The sequence below is a fragment of the Balaenoptera acutorostrata genome, chromosome 2, assembly GCF_949987535.1.
Source record: "Balaenoptera acutorostrata chromosome 2, mBalAcu1.1, whole genome shotgun sequence".
NCBI classification, from domain to species: domain Eukaryota; kingdom Metazoa; phylum Chordata; class Mammalia; order Artiodactyla; family Balaenopteridae; genus Balaenoptera; species Balaenoptera acutorostrata.
Window position 1 is genome coordinate 17,309,596 of NC_080065.1, and position 23,081 is coordinate 17,332,676.

The window sequence follows — 23,081 nt, forward strand, 5'->3', positions numbered from 1 at the left end:
GCCTATTTTACACATGGTAGTGAGGTAGAGAGAGATCTGAACTCAAGTCTGTTGTTACCAGGACCCTGCCTCTCAGCATACCCTCTGACCTCCCAAGACGCCCTGCACACTGCCCTCAAGGTCGCCCACCCCGCCTTAGAACTGAAAAGGAATGAAAGCACTCTTCTTCAAAGGAAAACTGAGGATGGTTTGTAAGAATCCGTTACAGGGTCACTTTGTGTTCCAAAATTTTTCAGAGATGACTGAATTCATGTCTTCAGACATAAACTTTGAAATATCCCTCTAAGGAGCTCAAAAATCTCTGTTTTAGAGGCCACTTCCCCGGGCAAGGCCCCAGCACTTCACTTCCACACGGCTAGGGACCTCCATAAAGGGGGCACCGAGGCAGGGGAGGCTCTGACTTCATGGTCTGTTAGGAGGAGCCCGGAGGAAATAAACAAGTTATTTTGTCCTGCACTCATGTGCTCTGTCCCGACGCCAGCGGGAAGAGTCCTCAGAATTCAGTGACTAATCAGGCCATAAAACACACCCCTGAATGTCATCAGGGCCCAGGCGTTTGCACCGGGAGTCCAGAAATAAGCTGTCACCAAAAGGATGTGTGCCCGCTGGAAATAATTTCCAGAACATGTTTCGTAATCTAGAGCCGGGACTCAGCAAGCCAGACACGGAAGGTCAAGACCAGCCCCTGGTCCTTCCCACCTGGCCTCATCTCCTGCCCACCGGGGCCTCACAGCAACCACCCCTGCTTTCTGCCTGTCCCTGAGCCCCCAGGTCCCTTGCCATCAACCACCAGCAGAGCCGACTGTCCTGGCACCGTGTCCTGCCATGTCACTCCACTATCACTGAAGGCAGATCTCACCGCTACCTCGACTGGCCTTCAACATGTTTTGAGTAACTGTCAAAATTTAGTAAGTATTTTATTCACCAGACATTTAGATGTCAAGTAATTACTGGTACCAGATTCTCCGCGTATCAAATATGCCTGAATTGAATGACATGTTTTAAAATAACTTTCCTTTTCCAAGTAACATTTACTCGGAGTAGAGAACGTGAGTGACAGACACTTTTAAAAGAATTCTGCCCAAGGAAAATGCACATTCAAATAATTTTTTTTTTAACGTAAAACTTACAAGTATCTCCTTTATACTCTTGATTGCTTTTTGGTTAGGACAATGGATGCAGCTGCTGATAAGAATACGGACACTCAGTGAGTAGATTTATGAAAATCGGTTCTTTGGGAACTCTTTCAGATTGGGATCTATCGGACCAAAGTGAACAACTTTCTCAAGGCAAACAGGATCCCCCAACTAAAGATGACCAACACAGTAAGTTTTAGTTCCCAGGGCACGGGCCTCTATCCTACTGACGCCTTTTAAGCACTTGTAAATTTCTTAAGCACAAATCAATTACCTCATTATGTTTGTTTATGAGCAGAGTTATTTGTGAAGTCAATCACGGATAAAACTTGAGAGGACAAAGTGTACCAGCCTAAGGAGGGGGGCAGTGGGATCTGATGAGGCTTGACTTGGGGACTCAGGATTAATGTTTCTGTCACACAGAAGCCCCCATCTCTGCAGACACAGGCCAGGGCTAAAGAATGAGTTTGCTTCTACCACAAATTCAGTTACTACCGAAAGGATATTAAACACTGAGAATCTGAAACTCTTTGATTCTGATCCCTTTAGGAAATTCACATACCTGTGAATGATTCATTTGGTCGCTGTAGGAAAATCAAATCTGGGAAAGATTTAGGCCGGTTAATGAATAACTTGGAACTAACTGATGATTATATAACAAGGGAAGGGAAGGAGAGGGATGGTGGGGGTCTGTGCCTGACAAGCACGGGTGCTGAGCACTCACATCCGTCAACTCACCCAGGCTCCAGGGAACCGGACAGAAATGACCTTTCTGAGCACAGAACTGGGGATGTAAAGTGATTGGGAAGACATTTTTCCTGGTTGGCTAACACGTCCGGTGTGTGTTTTGGGGGGAACAGGGAGAAGAGCAGTTGTGTAACAGGGATGATTTGGAAAAACTAAAGGGGAAAAAAGCATCCATTCAGTCAAGTGACAAGTAAACAAATACGTATTTACTATGTGGTATCACTGCGCTTGAGAGATTCTAGGACGGACATCACCTTTGTCCCTGCCCTGTCCCAGAGCTTACATGTTTGAAGAGACAAGACTAATCACCACTCTCTTTCATATTTCATTAGCTAAAACAAACTGCCTCAATTTCACTCTTGACTTTGCCCTTAGGAACACAGATATAAAGGAAGAGTATCCAAGTTTCACAATAAAAACTAACGTACATGCCTATGGTTTCTTCCTTCAGGAACTAACTAGGGAGGCAATGATGTGATTATTTTATTAAAACACAATCAGGGGCTTCCCTGGTGGCACAGTAGTTGGGAATCTGCCTGCCAGTGCAGGGGACACAGGTTCGAGCCCTGGTCCGGGAAGATCCCACATGCCGCGGAGCAACTGGGCCCATGCACCACAGCTACTGAGCCTGCGCGTCTGGAGCCCGCGAGCCACAACTACTGAGCCTGCGTGCCACAACTACTGAGGCCCGCACGCCTAGAGCCCGTGCTCTGCAACAAGAGAGGCCACCGCAATGAGAAGCCCGCGCACCACAAGGAAGAGTAGCCCCCGCTCACCACAACTAGAGAAAGCCTGCGCGCAGCAACAAAGACCCAACGCAGCCAAAGTAAATAAATAATTAATAGTTTTAAAAAATACCCACACACAATCAGGGTGTGTGTGCAGGGGCCACTATAATCTAAAGCTGAGGGCTGAGAGCTGAGGGCAGAAAGGTATGGAGCTCTAAATCAACAACTTCATGGAGATATAATTACAGAGAATAAACTGCATACGTTTGAAGCATAAAATTGGGTGAGTTTTGACAGATGATTACACCGTGGAACCACCACCAGAAACAAGATAGAGAACATTTCCAACCTGCAAAGCACCTACCCACCCTGCCCCAGGCAACCACTGCTCGGATATCTGTCACTACAGATTAGTAATGGTTCTAGGAAAACAGGAACTCCACCTGACTCCTGCCCCAAGGCTTTTTAGTTGGGGGTGGGGTGTTAAAGCACAAGTATATTTTATTTTGCTCAACTATATACAACAGTAGCAGGTGACAGGGCTTTAGAAAGACAGAAGATAGGCCCAGGGAAGGGTCGGGGGTGGGGGGGGGGGTCTCAGAGTCAGTAGAACCTGTTGTCCTCCAAGCACCCAGCCCTCTTTGGTGGTTGTTTTTTTTCACATCTTTATTGGAGTATAAATGCTTTACAATGTTGTGTTAGTTTCGGCTGTATAACAAAGTGAATCAGCTAGACGTATACATATATCCCCATACCCCCTCCCTCTTGCACCTCCCTCCCACCCTCCCTATCCCACCCCTCTAAGTGGATACAAAGCACCGAGCTGATCTCCCTGTGCTATGCAGCTGCTTCCCACTAGCTATCTATTTTACATTTGGCAGTGTATATATGTCAGTGCTACTCTCTCACTTCGTCCCAGCTTACCCTTCCCCCCCACCACCCGTGTCCTCAAGTCCGTTCTCTACGTCTGCGTCTTTATTCCTGCTCTGCCACTAGGCTCATCAGTACCACTTTTTAAAATTCCATATATATGCGTTAGCATATGGTATTTGTTTTTCTGACTTACTTCACTCTGCATGACAGATTCTAGGTCCATCCACCTCACTACAAATAACTCAGTTTCGTTCCGTTTTACGGCTGAGTAATATTCCATTGTGTATATATGTGCCACATCTTCTTTATCCATTCATCTGTCGATGGACACTTAGGTTGCTTCCATGTCCTGGCTATTGTAAATAGAGCTGCAATGAACATTGTGGTACATGTCTCTTTTTGAATTATAGTTTTCTCAGGGTATATGCCCAGTACTGGGATTGCTGGGTCATATGGTAGTTCTATTTTTAGTTTCTTAAGGAACCTCCATACTGTTCTCCATAGTGGCTGTATCAATTTACATTCCCACCAATAGTGCAAGAGTGTTCCCTTTTCTCCACACCCTCTCCAGCATTTATTGTTTCTAGATTTTTTGATGATGGCCATTCTGACTGATGTGAGGTGATACCTCATTGTGGTTTTGATTTGCATTTCTCTAATGATTAGTGATGTTGAGCATCTTTTCATGTATTTGTTGCCCATCTGTATGTCTTCTTTGGAGAAATGTCTATTTAGGTCTTCTGCCCATTTTTGGATTCGGTTGTTGTTTTTATGATATTGAACTGCATAAGCTGCTTGTATATTTTGGAGATTAATCCTCTGTCAGTTGCTTCGTTTGCAAATAGTTTTACAACATGCAGAGGAGAAGGCGGAAAGCCACGGCCCAGCAAACACAGCTCAGAATTCAGGTCTACCCTGTCTGTCTTTGCACTGTGCCTCCAGAAAGCAACTTTTTTTCTTTTTTAAATGTATAACACATTATTCTCAAAAGTCAAAGGACCTCTTAATCATTTCGGCTAAAAGAAATACACGCCACACACCACATGTGGAGGGGCATCTCAGCCACGTGGAAGGGTGTTGGAACTAGCTCTGGAATCACCCGGTAGAAAGTTTTAGAAAATTCCTGCTGGCGTCTAAACAGAACAGCTCCTACTTCTATTTGTGTTCTCACTCATGTATTGGTATCGACTGCTGTATCCGCTTTGTTTTCTTTTAAACAGCTTTACGGACGTGTACTCGACATATAATAAACTGTGCATATTTAAAGAGCACTATTTGAGGGACTTCCCTGGTGAGGAAGCGGTTAAGAGTCTACCTGCCGGGCTTCCCTGGTGGCGCAGTGGTTAAGAATCCGCCTGCCAATGCAGGGGTCACGGGTTTGAGCCCTGGTCCGGGAAGATCCCACATGCCGCGGAGCAACTAAGCCCGTGCGCCACGGTACTGAGCCTGCGCTCTAGAGCTCGCGAGCCACAACTACTGAGCCCGAGTGCCACAACTACTGAAGCCCGCGTGCCTAGAGCCCGTGCTCCGCAACAAGAGAAGCCATCACAATGAGAAGCCCACGCACCGCAAAGAAGAGTAGCCCCTGCTCGCCGCAACTAGAGAAAAGCCTGCACGCAGCAACAAAGACCCAACGCAGCCAAAAATAAAAATAAATAAATAAATTAAAAAAAAAAAAGAGTCTACCTGCCAATACAGGGGACACGGGTTCGAGTCCTGGTCCGGGCGTGGGGATCCCACATGCCGCGGAGCAGCTGGGCCGTGCGCCACAACTACCGAGCCTGCGCTCTGGAGCCCGCGAGCCACAACTACCGGGCCCACGTGCCACGACTGCTGAGGCCCGCACACCCGGAGCCCGTGCTCCACAATGGGAGACGCACCACAGTGAGAGGCCCGCGCACTGCAGTGAGGAGTGGCCCCCGCTCGCCGCAACTGGAGGGGGCCTGTGCGCAGCAACGAAGACCCAACGCAGCCAGAAATAAATTAATTAATTAAAATAAATAAATAAAGCACATGGCCCTACTTTGGCCTTTAAAAATAGATAAAAAATAAAGAGCACTATTTGATAACGTCTGACACATGTACATGCCTGTGAAACCATCACCAAAATCAGCATAATAAACAATTCCATCGCCCTCCCCAAGTTTCCTGGTGCCCTTGTTACTCCCTCCCCCCTCTCGCCCTTCCGTGTACCACCCGCTCTGTTCCAAGGCAAGGACTGATCTGCTTTCTGTAACTACAGATTCGTTGGCATTTTAAAAAATTTCTGCAAATGGAATCATACAGCACGTACTCTGTTTTGTCCGGCTTCTTTCATTCAGCATGATTATTTTGAGATTCATCCATGTTGCTCCATTAATTCATTCCTTTTCATTGTCGAGCAGGGTTCATTGTATGGATACATACAATTTACTCATCCATCACCTGTCAATGGACAGTTTGGGGCTACAACAAATAATGTTGTTATGAACATTCATGTCCAAGGCTTTGTGTGGACACTTTTCATTTTTCTTGGGTAAATACCTAGGAGTGGAATGGCTGAATCACATGGTAGGTGTATGTTTCTCTTTTTAAGAACGGCCCAGCTGTTTTAGCGAACAGTTGTATATAGTCTAACGTTCATTCAGACTATATGAATGTGAGAATATGAGAACTGCAACTGCTCCACGTCCTCGCGAGACTGGGTATGTTCAGTCTTTTAAAATTTTGACCATTCAGGGAATTCCCTGGGGGTCCAGTGGTTTGGACTCCAAGCTCTCACTGCCGACGGCCTGGGTTCAATCCTTGGTCGGGGAACTAAGATCTCACAAGCCGTGTGGTGCAACCAAAAATAAAATAAAGTAAAATACAATTCTGGCCATTCAGATAGGTGTGAGGGTATCTCACCGTGGTTTCATGAGCAGTTCTAGTCACTGGTGATGGTGAACATCTTTTCCTGTGTTTATCGTTGTTGAAGTATCTGTTCAAATCATTTGAACTTTTTTTCAGTGGGTTGTTTATTTATTAAGTTTTAATTCTTTATAGACTCTGGATACAAATATTTTGTCAGATATACGATTTACAGAACACTGTCAATCTGGGCCTCGATTTTTTCATTCCCTTAATAGTGCCAGTTAAAGAACAGAAGTTTTTTAATCTTGATGAAGTCCAATTTATCATTTTTCTCTTTTATGGATCATGTCTACAGTATTATATCCAAAAACTCCTTCCTTAACCCGGGGTTATGAAGACTTCCTACGTTTTCTTCTGGAAGTTTTACAGACTTAGGTTTGTATTTAGGCCTATGTTTTAATGCCCTTTTAAAGTTAATTTCTGTGTGTGGTACAAGGTATGGATCAAAGTTTCTGTTTTTGCCTATGGATATTCAACTTTTCCAGCATTATTTGTTAAAAAGTCATCCTTTCTCCACTGAATTGCCTCTGAACCTTTGTTGAAAATGAGTTGTTACATACGTGTGAGTCTATTTCTGGACTCTCTACTCTGCCTTGATTAGCATAGCTTTAAAATAAGCCTGTTCACTTTGCTTAGCCAGTAAGGAAACTGAGGCCCAAGAGTTGATCCTTATTTGCTTAAAGTGTCTTCCATTGGTGACACATTAACTCCTAAGATTTAATTCTTTTACGTGTAAGGAGAAATTCTATGCCAAAAAAAAAATTAGTTGATATGACAGAAATCAACATATTTTTAGTAAAATACAGTCTCATTTTTGTGATGAAAACAAGGCTTAAAACTATGAAAAATAAATTTTTAGCAAGAGCAAAGAAACATATTTCAGTCACAAGAAGCATAACTCTCCAAACTTCAGAGACCCCTTCCCACTCCACTGCCCGGTCAGGACTCCTTTCCACCCAGCTCAGGCCCCCGCCATGGCAGCTCTAACCCTTGCACACTGGTGACCAGCGTTCTATTTGCTTCTTCACTGTTGGCATGTGATGAAAACATTTAAAATTCTTAACTCTACCCTTATTTGCCTATATACTGTTTAAGAAGCTATGTTCTGGAAAACGAAATATAAGCAGTTTGGTAAGGGATGCAGTAGAACGTCGAGATAAACCCAGTGCTTTGGAGGGGAGGTCGATGTGAGTGGAAATCGTCCCTCCATCACTGTGGTCAAGTTAGTTAACCAAGCTGTGGTGTCCTTGTCTCGGAGCTAATACTTCCTGCCTTGTGAACTGTCATGAAGGTAAACCAGGTAATGCTGAAAGCATTTAGCACAGCGCCTGGCAAATATCAGGCGCTAATAGATAAGAGTTCTCCACAGTTTACCATCATAATCATTGGGGCCTTCCCCTTCTTCAACTGCCCTGCGCTGTACTCCAAGCTTCCCACCAGCTCCCTCTGATTCCTGGGGCACCTTCTAGCTACTTCTGTCCTGATCACTTTCCAGCCCCTGGTTCCTTACATTTCTTGGTTTCAGCCTCCATGTGATACTGAGTCCAAATAAATAATCCCTCCTTCGTGAACGCTGGATGGAGGGGTTTCTGTTTGCTGTTGGCACAGAAGCTTCCTTGGAAGGACAGGTAAATTAGCATCTCCAGACCCATTCGCTGTCCACCGCGCTGCTCTGGGTCATTTGGGGGTCACTGTTACCCCGGGGGGGCCCGGGAGGAGCGCTGCGCCAGAGGCACTGCTGGGTTGTGACAAAATGCATCATACAGGCAGTGAGCTAAAAACCTTTATCCCTCAGTGACAGCATCTAAACAAGGCTGGTCTTCACAGGTCATAAAAGGCGAAGCTATGGGAGTCAAATGACTGAAATCCCAAGAGGAAAAAAAAAAAAAAAATTAAAAAATTTCCTTTGATACCTCTGTTTTTCCACAGCAGAAATCTTGAAATTTCATATTCTTTTTTTTTTTTTTTGGAAATTTCATATTCTTGATAAAGAAACATTCAACATTTGAAAAGATGCATTGGTAGAAGCAACATGTTACTTCAAAGATGCTTTTATAGTTTAAATGAGATATAATTATAACAGGTGATTGGAAAACAGGAATAAAATAGGGTGCTGATTCAATATACATAAAAATTAATACCATATTAATCAATGTGTACAAAATAAATTTGGTGGCCTTCTTCAAGTATCCCTCCCTTTCCTTTTTCTTACTTTGTCTTAAAATTACCGTTTCAGTGAGCAAAACAGAATCAATCTAAATATAACCACAGACTTCCTCCCCTCCAGGCATAATGTACCAATGAAAACTTTTCCTGATGATGTAATACAGCCATTTTCATTCTGGTGCCACTGGCTTTCTCCCTTTACGTAGAGCAAACGGCAATAGACTCTTTTAGGAATTATTTTAAAAGTGAACTGACACAGCTTCAACCATGCCTGACAATGCACAACTCTCTTATTATCTGTACCACCTCTCTGATAGACGTCTGAGAACTTTACCCCTTGTTCCAGCATCAAGGAAAATACAATAAAATCTTGACAGAATATGAGGTTCTATGCCACACATCCAGCAGAGTGCCTTATACACAGCAGGCATCTACTAAATGTTGGAAGAACGGAGCCATGGATTCAAGCTCAAGACACCGACAGGGCAAGTGGCCCCAGAGTTTCAGCAGGAATCCAAAATAGCAGCTCTATAGAGACCTAGAGGGTGACCATGGACACTGTCACCTCCCCTTCTCCATTCACAACCCAAAAGATTGACATTTGTAAAGTGTTTCATCCTGTTACAAATACCACAAGAAGTTCAAGTGAAGAATTTCAGAGTCAGGCCCGAGATGAAAGAGATTTTATGGAGGGAAACCATCGAGGGTTAATGACCTCCTCAACAAATAACAGGAAAACTGGGTTTCCTCAGAGTAAAAGAACCATTTTTAATACATTTCACACTCACTTTCCACCATCCTCTCGCAGAGCCTGGCTCTTTATTAACTTTCTTTGAATAATAACCATGATTGTGTTACCAACAATGGGAACTTAATTTTTGATCCCAAAACAATAACTCTTGCTTCAGCAGCATTAATTTTGGCTACAGAAATAGATGGATGATTTTGCCTAAGGATATCTCTGGTTCTTCCAAGTTCCCCTTTCAATGTGTACAATGAAACCCTTCCATAAAAAATAAAGGTATACAATACATTCAGTTCTGTTAACAGCAGGTTTTCCAAAGCCCTTTAGCTCTGACTATATGAATACATACAAATAGGGCATCATCATGTCAAGTTTTCCAACAATTTCATATCCTGAAATTATTACTGGGTAAAACTGTTCTGGTTTTCAAAGACAGAAGAATAAGAAAGTAGTAAGTAAATGCTGAAAAGCTTTCTCTAGGATTTTAGCTAAAATTGATTGATTAAATTATCAATCTCATATTCTAACCAGCAGGAGAAAATTCATTTATTGTAAGCCTTGTATTCTTCTTTTACTGCTGGAGGACTTTCATGCCTTGAACAAGGAACAGAGACAAACTTCTAAGTCGATCTCTAACTTTCTATGTGCCCTACACAAAGAGCATAAACAAATTCCTCCAACCAGGGTCACTTCTCCCCTTTCATTAGGGAAGCAGAAGTGGTCCAACTCAATCGCCTATGTATTCATGGGACAGCTCACATGTGGGCAAGAGTGTGGAGAAGGGCAGTCTTTCCTAGTCCAGTTTACTGAGGATTTAGATTGGGACAATCCTGTTGTGACCCCAAGTCAATTTCAGATCCATTTCTCAATTTAAAAATACAAATTTCTTTTTCATTTAAAAATCCTCTCAATTACTGAGGTTTCATTACATATTCCAAGCATGGTGCAGCCATTAAAAGCCCTTTAAAGGAAGATGATTTCATTCCAACTTAGCCCCAGGGGAAAAAAAAAGTATTTAAAAGTGTGATTTATTCAAAATAAACATCCATTTCTGACTTGGGGATGTTTAGCTTGATAAGCTTTGGAGCTTAGTTTTCTTTCCAGAGCAGATGACTCCTGAGTCATAACTGAAAATATCACTCATTTTAATAAAGGTAACAACTGACCCCTCCCCCCGAAAAATCCCCAAACACCAAGGAAAAGATATGCTAAAATGTGTTTTCAGTGGAAGTAAAAATCCTGTTCAAAATCTAAAACTTGCACTTTAGGAGAAATGAATACTGAAAGCACTTCCTGTGCTTTAAATGACGTTGGAGGGCTCTGAAAGTTGAGTTTAAAAATACTCTCTAAGAATACAAGCCAAATGACTGCAGGATTATAAGTTCTCTCTCCCAGTTGTTCAGGTATTAAAAACAGGCACAAGTAAGAATAGCCTTCAAAAAAACTGAAACAGCACATGAGTAATGCAATCTACCCCAATAAGGATACGACACCACGGCCTTTTTCCTCCTTTTACGATGTATCTCTAAATCATAAGGTACCCTCCCATTCCCCTCCTTCCTGTATGGTCCCTTCTCTTTCAAAAAATTATTTTAAAGGACACATGACTAAAATGACAAGTGAAGGGCACATTCTTGGATTCCTCCTTTAGAAGCAGTGCTCTCGCTGCCGGAGGCACAGAGGCTGCCTAGAATCCAGCTTCCCCAGCAGGCATTCCAGCATTTGCCAAGTTATATTACACCATCTTCAATTCTCCAGAGGATATTTATGGACGAAAAGCAAAGCGAATCGCCTGCCCAGGTCCACCTCTCCCCTGGACATCATCCTGCCCTCTAGTGACTCTCCCTGCAAGTTCTACCCAGCGACCGGGCAGCATGGACCACAGCAGTCCCGCCCTGCCGTGTCCCCATCTTTTCCCACACAGTCACACCCTTCTATCCCGAAAACAAAACCACACAAGAGAAAACCAAGCTGTTCACTGTTCACAGCAGCCAAAAAAGTGGAAACAATCTAAATGTCCATCAAGTAAAATGCTGTACATCCAAATAATGGAATATTATTCAGCCCCGAAAAGGAGTGAGGAACTGATACTTGCTACAACATGGATGAACCTTGAAGACATCATGCTAAGTGAAAGAAGCCAGGAACAAGAAGGCCACATATTGTATGATTCCATTTATAAGAAATATCCAGAATAGGGAAAGCCCACAGAGACAGGAAGCAGATTAGTGGCTGCCAGGAGCTAGGGGGAGGGGAGCATGGGAAGTGATTATGGGCATTATAATTATAGGGTTTCCTTTTGAGGGTGACGAAACTGTTCTAGAACTAGACAGTGGTGATGGCTGCATGACATTGTGAATGTACTAAATGTCACTCATGGTAAATTTTACATGATGTGTATTTTACCACAATAAAAAAATGTAAACAACAACAACAAAAGACAAGTTGCTGCTTTTCCTGGCCACTGTTTAATCTCTCTGCGTTCATTCAACACTAATATTTTCTAATACATGGTTCACACGACCTACCTCCATTTTCTCAGCCCTCATCTCATCCTTAAGCCCCTGAATTCGTATTTTTACCCCAAAAGACGTCCTCTTCCTCTGCACATAAACAAAAGCATGGACAACTATTTACAAAGGTCCCTACAAATGTTTTAATACAATTTGCTCCTGGAAACTGTCAATAGCCTCCTCCGTGAAATAATATTTGCCCCTGGCTTCCAAGTACAGCGTCTTCAGGACTCTTTTGGACCATCTTGACCTCGTGTTTCCTTTTCAAGCTCTCTTATGTGCCAGTGGGAATATTCCCCCAGGCCACCCTGGGCTCCCTGTCTTTTCCCCGGTGCTTCGTCACCTCGCCTGGCATCACTCTAACCCTCCTTGTTTCAGGACGCAGTTCTCCCACATACTGGGGTCAAACTGCCTTTCCTCAGTGGGTGGAGATGTGAGTTGGTAAACCCACCCTCGACATTTTCAAACCAAGCCGGTTCTTTCATATCGTAAGGAACACTATGGGAGTTTCCTACTGCTGCTACACGAATTATCAAATTAGTGGCTTAAAACCGCACCGGTTTATCATTTTACGGTTCTGGTGATGAGAATCTAAAATGGGTCTGCCGGGCTGCATTCCTTCTAGAGGCTCTGGGGGAAGATCTGTTTCCTTGGCTCTTCCGCCTTCTGGAGGCTGCCTGTCCTTGGCTCATGGCTCCACACCCCATCTTCAAAGCTAGCAGCATCTTCTCTCCTCTCTGCCTGCTTGCCTCCCTCTCACAAAGACCCTTATAGTTACACTGGCCCGTCTGGATAATCCAGGATCACCTCCCTTCGTAAAGATCCTCAACTTAATCACATCTGCAAAGTTCCTTTTGCCATGTTAGGAATATAATCCCAGGTACTGGGCATTAGGAGGCAGACATCTTTAGGTGGGTGGTAGGGGGATTATTTGGTCTAGGACATACTTTGGCAGCCCTTTCTTTCGCACCCGTTTCTAACAAGCAGGGGCCTTTGCCCTCAATATTTCACAGGTCAGTTGCTGGCCTGGGGCAAACAACTCACAAGAAGTCCTCTCTCCATGAAACCGGAAATTAAGCCATTTTCTGGGATTCTTGATTCAAGGTTATTTAGAGCTCTGTGGGAGGGAAAAATCCATGGGTTTCCATTCATTTCCAAGAGAGGAAAAAGTACCAAGTCAGGGACCAGCAAGGGAAGGAGACTCTGGACAGCACGTAATAAAGAACATTCAGAAGATTTCTTGAGACACTGGATAGAAATACGCAGTAAACAGGGTGATACACTCAAAACACTGCTGAGTTCTTGGAGGCCTCGAGCATCAGCCTGTTTCTAAACTGAGAAGCAGAGTCATCTGTCATTGTTTTGGGCCACTTGTACGTGAATTTCCTCCCCACCCAGTCTGTCTTATTCTCCTTTGATGCAGCCTATCACTACTCTTCATCCGTGTTCATTTTTTCACCCCGCCTACGTTAAAATGTGTGCGTAACCTGGCACAGACCTGTACAGACAGAGGTGTAACCTTTAACTGGATCTTCTTACTGTAACTGAAGCGACACTGGTGCTTTTGTCCCGCTGAAATGTGCACATACTAAAATCACTGGTGCCACGCAGCTAGGCCTCAACAGCAGGCACGTTATCCTCAGCCTCTCCGACACGCTGACGGCCCAGCTCTCCCACACCCTCTAGCGGCGGCCAGCCCTAGAGCACTGCCAAGCGTGCCAGGAAATCATTCCAGCTGTCAGAGCCCAAGTGTGGAGGCAGACTTTACGCAAGCTTTCAAATATACAGTATTCTGGCTTAGAAAACCACTCACTTCATGTGTTAGGCATTTGCCTTTTCCCTTTTTGTGACTGTTGGTACTGTCATGCAGTAAACTCAGAAACTCACAGAAGCAGTGGACAGTCTGGTAAAAAATGTCCCAAGTCCAATGCAAAGAGAGCATATAAATCAACTGTGGTATAGTCACATGATGGAATATTATACAGCAACAAAAAAGAAGGAACCGTAGCTATACACAGCAACATGGATTTATCTTTTTGTAAAAGTTTAGTGGTAAGACATTAGTGCTAGAAGACTACATAAATATGGAACCATTTTTAATAGACCTCAAAAGTGAAATTTTTATTTAGGAATACATGTATATGTAATTTAAATATATATGTATACATACAAATACACATATTTATATACATATATACACATATACAAATATTTATATACATACACATATATTTATATGCATTTATATATATCTATATACATATATACATATATTTATATGTGTATACAAACACACACACATATTTTTTTTAAAGCAAAGGAACAAAGAACACAAGTATCAGGACCGTGCTTGCTTTTAGCCTGGGAAGGCAGCAGGAGAAGGTAAGGGAGATGCAGTAGCCTCAATCCTGTTTGGGGGGAAGTTCATGATGATCTGTTTTATTATAATGACTACAACTTCTGTGTATGTTACATATATCCTTCAATATATAAAATACGATCATTAAAAGATAATTTAGGAACATGCGTAGGTAGGTAGGTTGGATAGACTGATAGCTGACCGACGGACAACTGACAGCTGAGAGACAGACAGACTGGCTGACCTACAGAACCCAGGGGTGGGGTGTCCAGAAGAGAACACACTGTCTTCTCAGGTTCATTCTTGTTTGAACTGCCCAAACACTATAGCTTGGAGTATAAGGATAGAGATATAAATCTTACTCTGGAGGATACAAAGAGTTTCCAAATTTTACTTAAATAAGCTTTCTGGGGGTGTCTAAATCATGAGGGTATGCACGCAGGCCCTTCACCTGTACCTGTCACTGAGCCTCAGAAAGGAAGGATTTAAGAACTTTTATCCCACCCCTCGAACACCACCTAACCTTGGAAATTCATCATTTTAATGTATTGCTCAATAATACATTAGTCATTTTTCTTTGCCCCAATCCTATGAAGCTCAGCATCAAGTGACACTTGGGCTGGTCAGGGCCCCCTTGTAATGCCTCTGACGTATTCCTGAGGCTCCCGCCCCTCCTCCCGCCCCGCTGCTTCTCTGCACTTCGACCCTGACCTGTTTCCAAGGCCTGGGCCGTGCCGTCTGCGTAACCAGAGCCCCACTTCCGGTCAGCAGCTCAGGAGCCGGAGCCCTTACGTGAACTGAATACCTGAAGCGGTGTGTCGTCTCCCATGTCCACAGTCACAGGCCTCACCCTGACTGGTGGGGTGCTCTCCCCCTTCACTGAGTATCTTTCGTCTCTCTTCATGTTAAAGGCTATGCATGTTCATTACAGAAGTAAAATGTATTGATAATAAAGATAAACAAAATCAAGAAAACAAAAACCAACTGTCTTCCCTTCGCAAGAGCTACCAGACATGTTCAACACATAACTGTAAGGTACTGTGCATTATACCTCCCTGTAATGCTTTAAATCTACAATTTTTTTTACAATTAGCAATAAATGATACATTTTCATATCTCATATCCCATTTTCATACTTTCACAATATGATCTTAATTAGCTACATAATATTCTATTTATTCTAGTTACTACAGTTGCATTAAAAAAAAAAACTTACTAGTATAAAACAAAAATCACCGGGCCCCAGGGCCTTTGCACTTGCCGTTCCCTCTGACTAGAAGCTCTTCAACCAGATATGATTCACAACTTCACCTCCTTCAAGTCTTTGCTCAAAACTCTTCTTCAGTGAGGGCTTTCCTGAGCACTTTAATACAACTTGACCCTCACCTCCCACCCTCACACTCCCTGATCCCCTCTCCTGCTTCAGTTTCCCTTAAACATCGTTCACCATCTAACATTATATATTGTAGTAATTTATTTTCTGTCTCACTCACTAGAATGTGACCTGCAGGAGGACAGAGTTGTTGCTTTTTGTTTAATTCTACTAATGCCTAGAAGTACTGGCAATAAAGGCACGCAATAAATATTTGTTGAAACGATGAATGAACAAAATCAGATACAATTTTACAAAAAGACTGGAAAAAATAAAATTGAAAGTGAGTTTAATTTCTGGGTGATGGGTTTATAAGGTTTGAGAGTTCTTTTTTATAAGTTCCCTACATTTTCAGTTTTCTAAATTACATGTATTACTTTTAAAATCAAGAAAAAAGTTATGTTTTAAATGCTATTAGGCAAATATGACTATAAATATTGTTTAGGAACAATAGAGAGAGAGAGAGAAAGAGAAAGAGAAAGAGAAAGAGAAAGACAGACAGACAGAGGACAAAAAGTTTCAAATACCTGTGAAGTCTTAATTTATGTTCAAATAATCACTGCATAGGCCAGGGAAAGTTAAGAGAAATATTAACTACTAACCATTCTTCCTTCTGGTAATTTAAGTTTATTGAAGCAAGAATGCTACTAGGTAACAATTAGTCTAGCTTAATTACTTGATATATTTATAAGTGAACTACATTCTCAAATCCTTAATAATGCAGGATCCAGTACCTAATCAAACCTAATAAGCAAGGAGCCTAAGAGAATCTGAAAACATAGATTAAAATGATCAAAGCTGGAATTTTTGTTTCTTATGAAGTGGCTGTAGACAGCCATGATGAAGCCACAGAAAACAGTGACATACACACATTTTTAATTAAGCAAAGATGAAATAGAGCTAAAATAATGGGGGGAAAAGCTGATTGGACTCGTTATTGAATAAGATTATGGAATTACATTAGCTTTAAGAAATGTCCCAAATTATCAAAACCGAAAATTATAAACTATAATAAAATATAATATTGAGTGCATTTTACTTAGGAGACCTGAGTATTAAGTCAGGGGCTGCTGCTCCCAGACTCACTGAGAGCCTGACTCCTGGTTTCCTGCCCACGTTTTGACTTGATAAATCTGCTTGAATATAAGGAGAACATGTTACTCATGAAAGGAATGCACAGCCAGGAACAGGTCTAACAATTTGTCTCCATTGTCAATGAAGCCAGTGGGCTATGAAATGTACTTCCTGTTTCATTTTCTTTCTTTATTTTCTTGAGGTATAGTTGACGTACAATATTATATAAGTTACGGGTGTACAACATAGTGATTCACAGTGTTTTAAAGTTATACTCCATTTATAGTTATTAGAAAATACTGGCTATATTCCCTGCATTGTACAATATATCCTTGTAGCTTATTTATTTTATACACAATAATTTGTACTTCCTGTTTCATTTTATTTTTAATGCCTAAGAAATAGATCAGTTGCTGTTGTGAAGATGCACGTCAGTTTCAGGGAGGGCTTTTAGCTTGAGGGGCTCCTGAGCGGAAAAAACAGCCCTTAAAGTTCTAGCATGAGGCATTTTTAGGAAGTCAACACTTTTTATGTAGAGACCCCACCGATGGTGAAGAGATAAGAAGCAGAATTGTCCCCTTCGTCCTCAAACAGCTTTCAAAACGGCTTGTAGTCCTTTGTTCCGCACTTGTCTTCAACTGGTCTGATTGTCAAAGTACAACTTTTAAGAATGAACACAACAGATTGGAATCTGAGTGGAGAATTCTAAGCCACATTGCAGCCGCGCTGCCTAAGAGCTCACCATCTCTCAGTTGCTGAATGGGTCCGTTCTTTCCGGAGAGACAGGAATCAAAGGGCTTCAACTCTCCATTGTGCGATATGTGACTACAGAATTGTGCTCAATTATTATTTTTGAAAAAAGGAATAAAAGGCCTATTCGGATTTTTATGTTGGCAGGGTAGAGACTTTCAAAGTGGTGCTTTGCCCCCAGCCTGGCCCAGGCATCTCCAGCCAAAGACTCCCCAAGCCCAGATATGCTTGTGTTAAAATCCAGCATATTCTGAATTTAAGTGAATTTTTTTTTTCTGAGGAAAAGAATTTTTCATTTAATCCAGTCGAATGTATCCTTCACAGCAAGACTTTCTTTTAAAACTCATGGAGATGTGGCTTCCTAAGCACAGTTCTGGCTGAAGTTAAAAAATAAAGCTTCCACATGGTATGCCTTCTTAGAAAGGTGACAAAATAGAAGCTACAAGGTGATTTTATAGGCACTTTTGAAAACACTAAAACTGTAAACTCTAGTAGTTTCAATGCATGAGTCAGAATTACTGCTGTGCCTAATAGCAAAGAAAGAAAGAAAACTTTTTAAGCTACCATGTGACTACTTAATGCTTTTGACTTGGTGATTCATCCTGTCTGTGGAATTTTGATGAGTGATGACGATTCATAAATACAGAATACGCAGTTTTCATACTAAATTCTATTCCTCAGAGGAGACAATTTAGCAAATGCCAGATGACTTTTCACTTTTAATGGAAGCATGGTGTTGTGCTCAAGGAGTTAATTAATTAGACGGCTCTTACTTACATGCTCCAATTGGTTCTGGGCCTATAAGCTGGGGCAAGCTCAGGACTGGGCTTTACAACCGACAATTCTTGGCTCCTTTTCTCCAGAAAAAAATAGAAGCAGAACACTTTGGCAACTATCTGGAAGTTGACAAGACAAAAGGGCATTTCATCTCACCAAGTAGGGCCACAGAATTGCTTCTCTTAAGAGCAGGTGAGAGAGAGAGAGAGAGAGAGAGAGCGAGCTCAGAGGAGGAGTCCTGGGATTTGACCAAGCTGCAGGCAAAAAGCCCACAACTCCTGCTAACCCCTGCTGGCTCTAGAAAGACTGCGTCTGTTAATTCTCTGCTGTGCCCACCCCAAGAGTCAGCTCAAGGTAAGGCAAAGTAGATCTGATGCCCTTGTTACCTTCTTGGAAAGCCACTCCCCACTTCCTGTGAAAGACACCGGCTGAGGCATCGGGATTCTGGCGATGTCTGTTACTAAATCCCAGAGTTCTCAGCCGTAATTTCCAAAATCTGTAGTGTTGATGAAAGAATTGTATTTTCTGTAAATTGACATTGAACAGTAAAACAGGATTTATGATGAGAAGAGCTCCTTCATCTGGATTATAACGTACAAAACTATTAAAGAATTAGGGAAAGAAATTTTGAATGATCGATGTATACATAAGTAAAAGTACTTTTTTCTAATTTATACTTCCTTAGAAAAACCAGGCCAAACTGAAACCAATTTTATGTTTTTAAAGGTAATGGGCACAATTTCTCCTTTGTTAACAGAGGCTACTATTCAGTCAGCGGCCACAGTCACACGAGAATTAAGAGCCATGATACCACGGGTCACGTTTCATCCCAAGACTAGGAACAAGCCATAGAAGATGTTAATTTGGTTCAGTTGACAGACTGCTCCGTATAAATCCTGTTCATATTGCAGAGTTGGGACTTACTGTTTAGTAAAGAAAAAGGTCAAGCACCAGCCATTCTCAGGACTTACACACTGAGAATCACATTTGCACAAAATGAACTTTCCAGGTACAAAAATTGATATGTGAATGGCATCTGATTAAAATGATCCAATTTTTATTGTTGATGACATCAGAAATTTGATGCTGGCTTTACTGTTATTTACTAGTTAGGTATAACACGTTATAGTTGTGAATACCCTCCTTGTACATAGACATCACCATCTTCATGCTAAATTTTGGAGGAAATGCTTTAAGCTTAGCTGACAAAAGCAACTTTTCCCAGAGTCTGTGAAATAAGCCACTAGCATTATAGGAGGGAAAAAATTACTTTCCTTTCCAGTTTTACTAAGATATAATTGACATATAACCTTGTGTAAGTTTAAGGTGCACAATATGATGATCTGATAGATGTACATATTGCGAAATGATTACCACAATGGATAGTTTACACATCCTTCACCTCACATCATTACCATTTTGTCATTGTGGTGGTGAGAACATTTCAGATCTACTGTCTTAGCAACTTTCAAGTACACAATATGCTACTGTTAGCTAGAGTCACTATGCTGCACATTAGTTTCCCAGAACCCATTCATCTTATAACTGGAGGTTTGTGCCCTTTGACCGACACCTCCTTGCTTCCACCCCCGGCCCTGGCAACTACCAATCTGCTGTTTTTTTTATGAGCAACTTTTTTAGATTCCACATAAAAGGGAGATCACACAGTATTTGTCTTTCTCTGTCTGACTTATTTCACTTAACATACGCCTTCCAGGTTCATCCATGTTGTAGAATTTCCTTCCTTTTGAATGGCTGAGTAACATTCCATTGTGTATATATACCAGTTTTCTTTATCAATTCATCCACTGGTGGACGCTGAGTCGTTTCCATGTCTTGGCTATTGTGAACAGTGCTGCAGTGAACACGGGGGAGGTGTGTGCACACATCTCTTCAGGACAGTGATTTCATTCCCTTTGGATCGAGACCCAGGAGTGGAATTACTGGACCATCTGAATGTGTTATTTTTAGTTTTCTGAGCAACCTCTATACTGTTTTTCCATAGTGGCTGCACCAACGTACATTCCTGCCAACAGTGCACAGAGCTCCCTTTTCAAGGAGCTCCTTTTTAATGGAAAAGCTCTACAACGGCATAATGAAGGCAGAGTGGTCCATGATTTCATCCACCTGTTGAACAGTGAATTTCATGGCCCTTAAACAAGCCCTACAGAGAAAAGGCCTGGTTCACTCTGAGCCTGAGCGCAGACCACTAGCACAATGCTGGGAAGAGGAACTATCACGCCTGGCGGACAGACCTGGGAATCCCAGCTGTGCAGGCTGTCACGGGGGGGCGGGGAGGGGGGAGAGGGGGAGAAATGCTGATCGCTTTTCTTCCTTTTTTAACTTTTTAAAAATAGATTTTATTTTTTTAAAGCAGTTTTAGGTTCACAGCAGAATCAAACAGAGGGCACAGAGATTTCTCATATACCCTCTGCCCCCCACCCCACACACAGCCTCCTCCGTAATCAGTGTTCCCCACCAGAGCGCTGCATTTGTTACAACTGATGAACTGACACTGACACGTCATAATCACCCCAAACCCAGAGTTTACATTAGGGGTCACACTTGGCATTGTACATTCTATGGGTGTGGACAAAAGTGTAATGACCTGTATCTACCATTATAGTAACATACAGACTATTTTCACTGCTCTAAAAATCCTCTGTTCTCTGCCTATTCATGCCTCCCATCCTCACGAGCCCCTGGCAACCACTGATCTTGTTACAGTTTCCATAATTTTGCCTTTTCCAGAATGTCTTATAGTTAGAATCATATTGTATGTAGCCTTTTCAGATTGGCTTCTTTTGCTTGGTAATATGATTAAGGTTTCTCCATGTCTTTTCATGGCTTGATAGCTCATTTCTTTTTAGTACTGATTAATATTCTATTGTCTGGATGTACCACAGTTTATTTATCCATTCACTTACTGAAGGACATCTTGGTGGCTTCCAAGTTTTGGCATTATGAATACAGCTGCTATAAACATCTGTGTGTTGTTTTTTGTGTAGACCCAAGTTTTCACTCCTTTGAGTAAATACCAAAGAGTATGACTGCCAGACTGTATGATAAGAATATATTTGGTTCTGTAAGAAACCACCAAACTGTCTTCTAAAGTGGCTGTACCATTTTGCATTCCCACCAATAATTAAGGAGAATTTCCGTATATTAGAAAAGAAGAAACATCTAGTTTCCTAAGGTGGAAAGTGTTTGCATTGATGTTAATTCTTTTGCTGTATGCTTAGGGTTTACCCACTTAGCAAGGTACTGTAGTTGAGATCATATTTTATCATTTTTAGGATTTAGAAATGTTGATTTCTAACTACCGCCAAGTGAGGGCGAGATTTCTGAGCTCAGCACCTCAGACCTTGTAAGTGGAAAGATCCTAATCCCACCTGCCTCACATGAGCAAAACAGCACCTCCTTCTGCCTGCAAAGATCCTCCTATCCAGCACTGTATTTTATTCTTCAAATAAGGTGGTTTTGAATTTTTCAATGTTAAAAACACGGCACTAGCAAGTACCAGATGCCAAGAGTCACTGTAAATAACAAACCAAATCATCATCAAAGAAATTAGAGCAAAACATATTTTAATTTCACATCTCCAGCGTGAACAATAGAAATCAGAATGAAATTACACAATGGAAAGTGCAGTGAAAAAGTTTTGGAAAGTATCCTTTCTAGTGTGAATTAACTCACTTTGAAAGAGGCACTGGCCAAACCAAAAGGTAAAAGGATAACAATATAAAAGGAACACTAATCCCCCTCAAATCACATCATAGACTTTTTAGGGCTGCAGGAGATATTCGAGATGATTCTCTCTCACCTCTTCACTCAGCAGGTAAGAAAACTGAGGCCAAGAGAGAAGTGAACTTGGCAAGATCACTAGCTGCAGGGTTGGGACCAGGATGGGAAATTAGCTGCATCTGAACATCCATCTGGGTGATCCTGAAGTAAATGAGATCCTCCCTAAGAAAAGCCTATTTCCATGATCATGGCTTCTCTGGGGGCACATAGGCAGCTCCCCAAACAAGTGGAATATTATAAATCTTAAAAAAGCCGCATTATAAGGAGCTACTCACTCCCTGACCAAACCCAACACTGGCAAAGTGAGAGCCTTGGTCCTGCTGTGCTCACTAATAGCTAATATTTTTTCCAGATCCTTATCAAACATTCCAATAATTTCTATGTTAAGAGGAAGTGCACAGTGGGAATTCTCCCAGGCAACTTATAACTACTTCAGAAGGGCTGTGGACAGCTAGGGCTTCAGCAAAGCCCTTGGCGGGTCAAACTGAGTATCAGTAAATCTGAAAGAGTATTGCTTCGAAGAGCTTTTTAAAATTCCTTTGAAATTACACTAACTCACTTGGTCAGATCTTCTTCCTCCAACCAGAATTAGGGAGCACGCTCAATTTCTTCACCTGACAAATGGGGAAACACCTGCAGAGAAAGCTTAAGACACTTATCCAAGGAGTCCCAGTGTGTCTGCAGGGGCAGGACGGAAGCCAGGACCTGGACTGCCAGGCCAGGGGTGGGTCTGTGCCTGGAGGATCAGCTTTCCCTTTTATAGCCCATATCTCCCTCTGCTGAGTCTTTGGCAAGTTTACATTCTGCCCATGAAAATCTGGGCTCCAAAATGAAGGAACAAGCACGCAGAAGTAAACTGATCATAAAATTAGCCTTTACACCTGAAGTAAGCATTATTTTCATGAGCACAGCTTCTAAGAGTACATTATAGGGGCTTCCCTGGTGGCGCGGTAGTTAAGAATCTGCCTACCAATGCAGGGGACAAGGGTTCGAGCCCTGGTCCAAGAAGATCCCACATGCCACAGAGCAACTAAGCCCGTGCGCCACAACTACTGAGCCCACGTGCCACAACTGCTGAAGCCCACGTGCCTAGAGCCCGTGCTCCGCAACAAGAGAAGCCACCACAATGAGAAGCCCGCGCACCG

At 42.2% G+C, this 23,081-nt stretch overlaps 1 protein-coding gene and 1 long non-coding RNA gene across 3 annotated transcripts in view; one reads left to right on the top strand and one right to left on the bottom strand.

The window, feature by feature from the left end:
• The window catches only part of RETREG1 (reticulophagy regulator 1), a 126,526-nt gene that overhangs the window by 62,180 nt on the left and 41,265 nt on the right, over positions 1–23,081 (bottom strand). The gene's annotated exons all lie outside the window — the stretch shown is intronic.
• On the top strand, positions 635–5,761 carry LOC103002049 (uncharacterized). Of its 2 annotated transcripts, XR_009006784.1 has the most exons (4): positions 635–908; positions 1,251–1,325; positions 2,335–2,709; positions 4,705–5,761. It is a non-coding gene; the product is annotated as an uncharacterized LOC103002049 (long non-coding RNA). The 2 variants fall into 2 exon arrangements; XR_451531.2 differs by lacking the exon at positions 2,335–2,709 and having other exon boundaries at positions 647–908.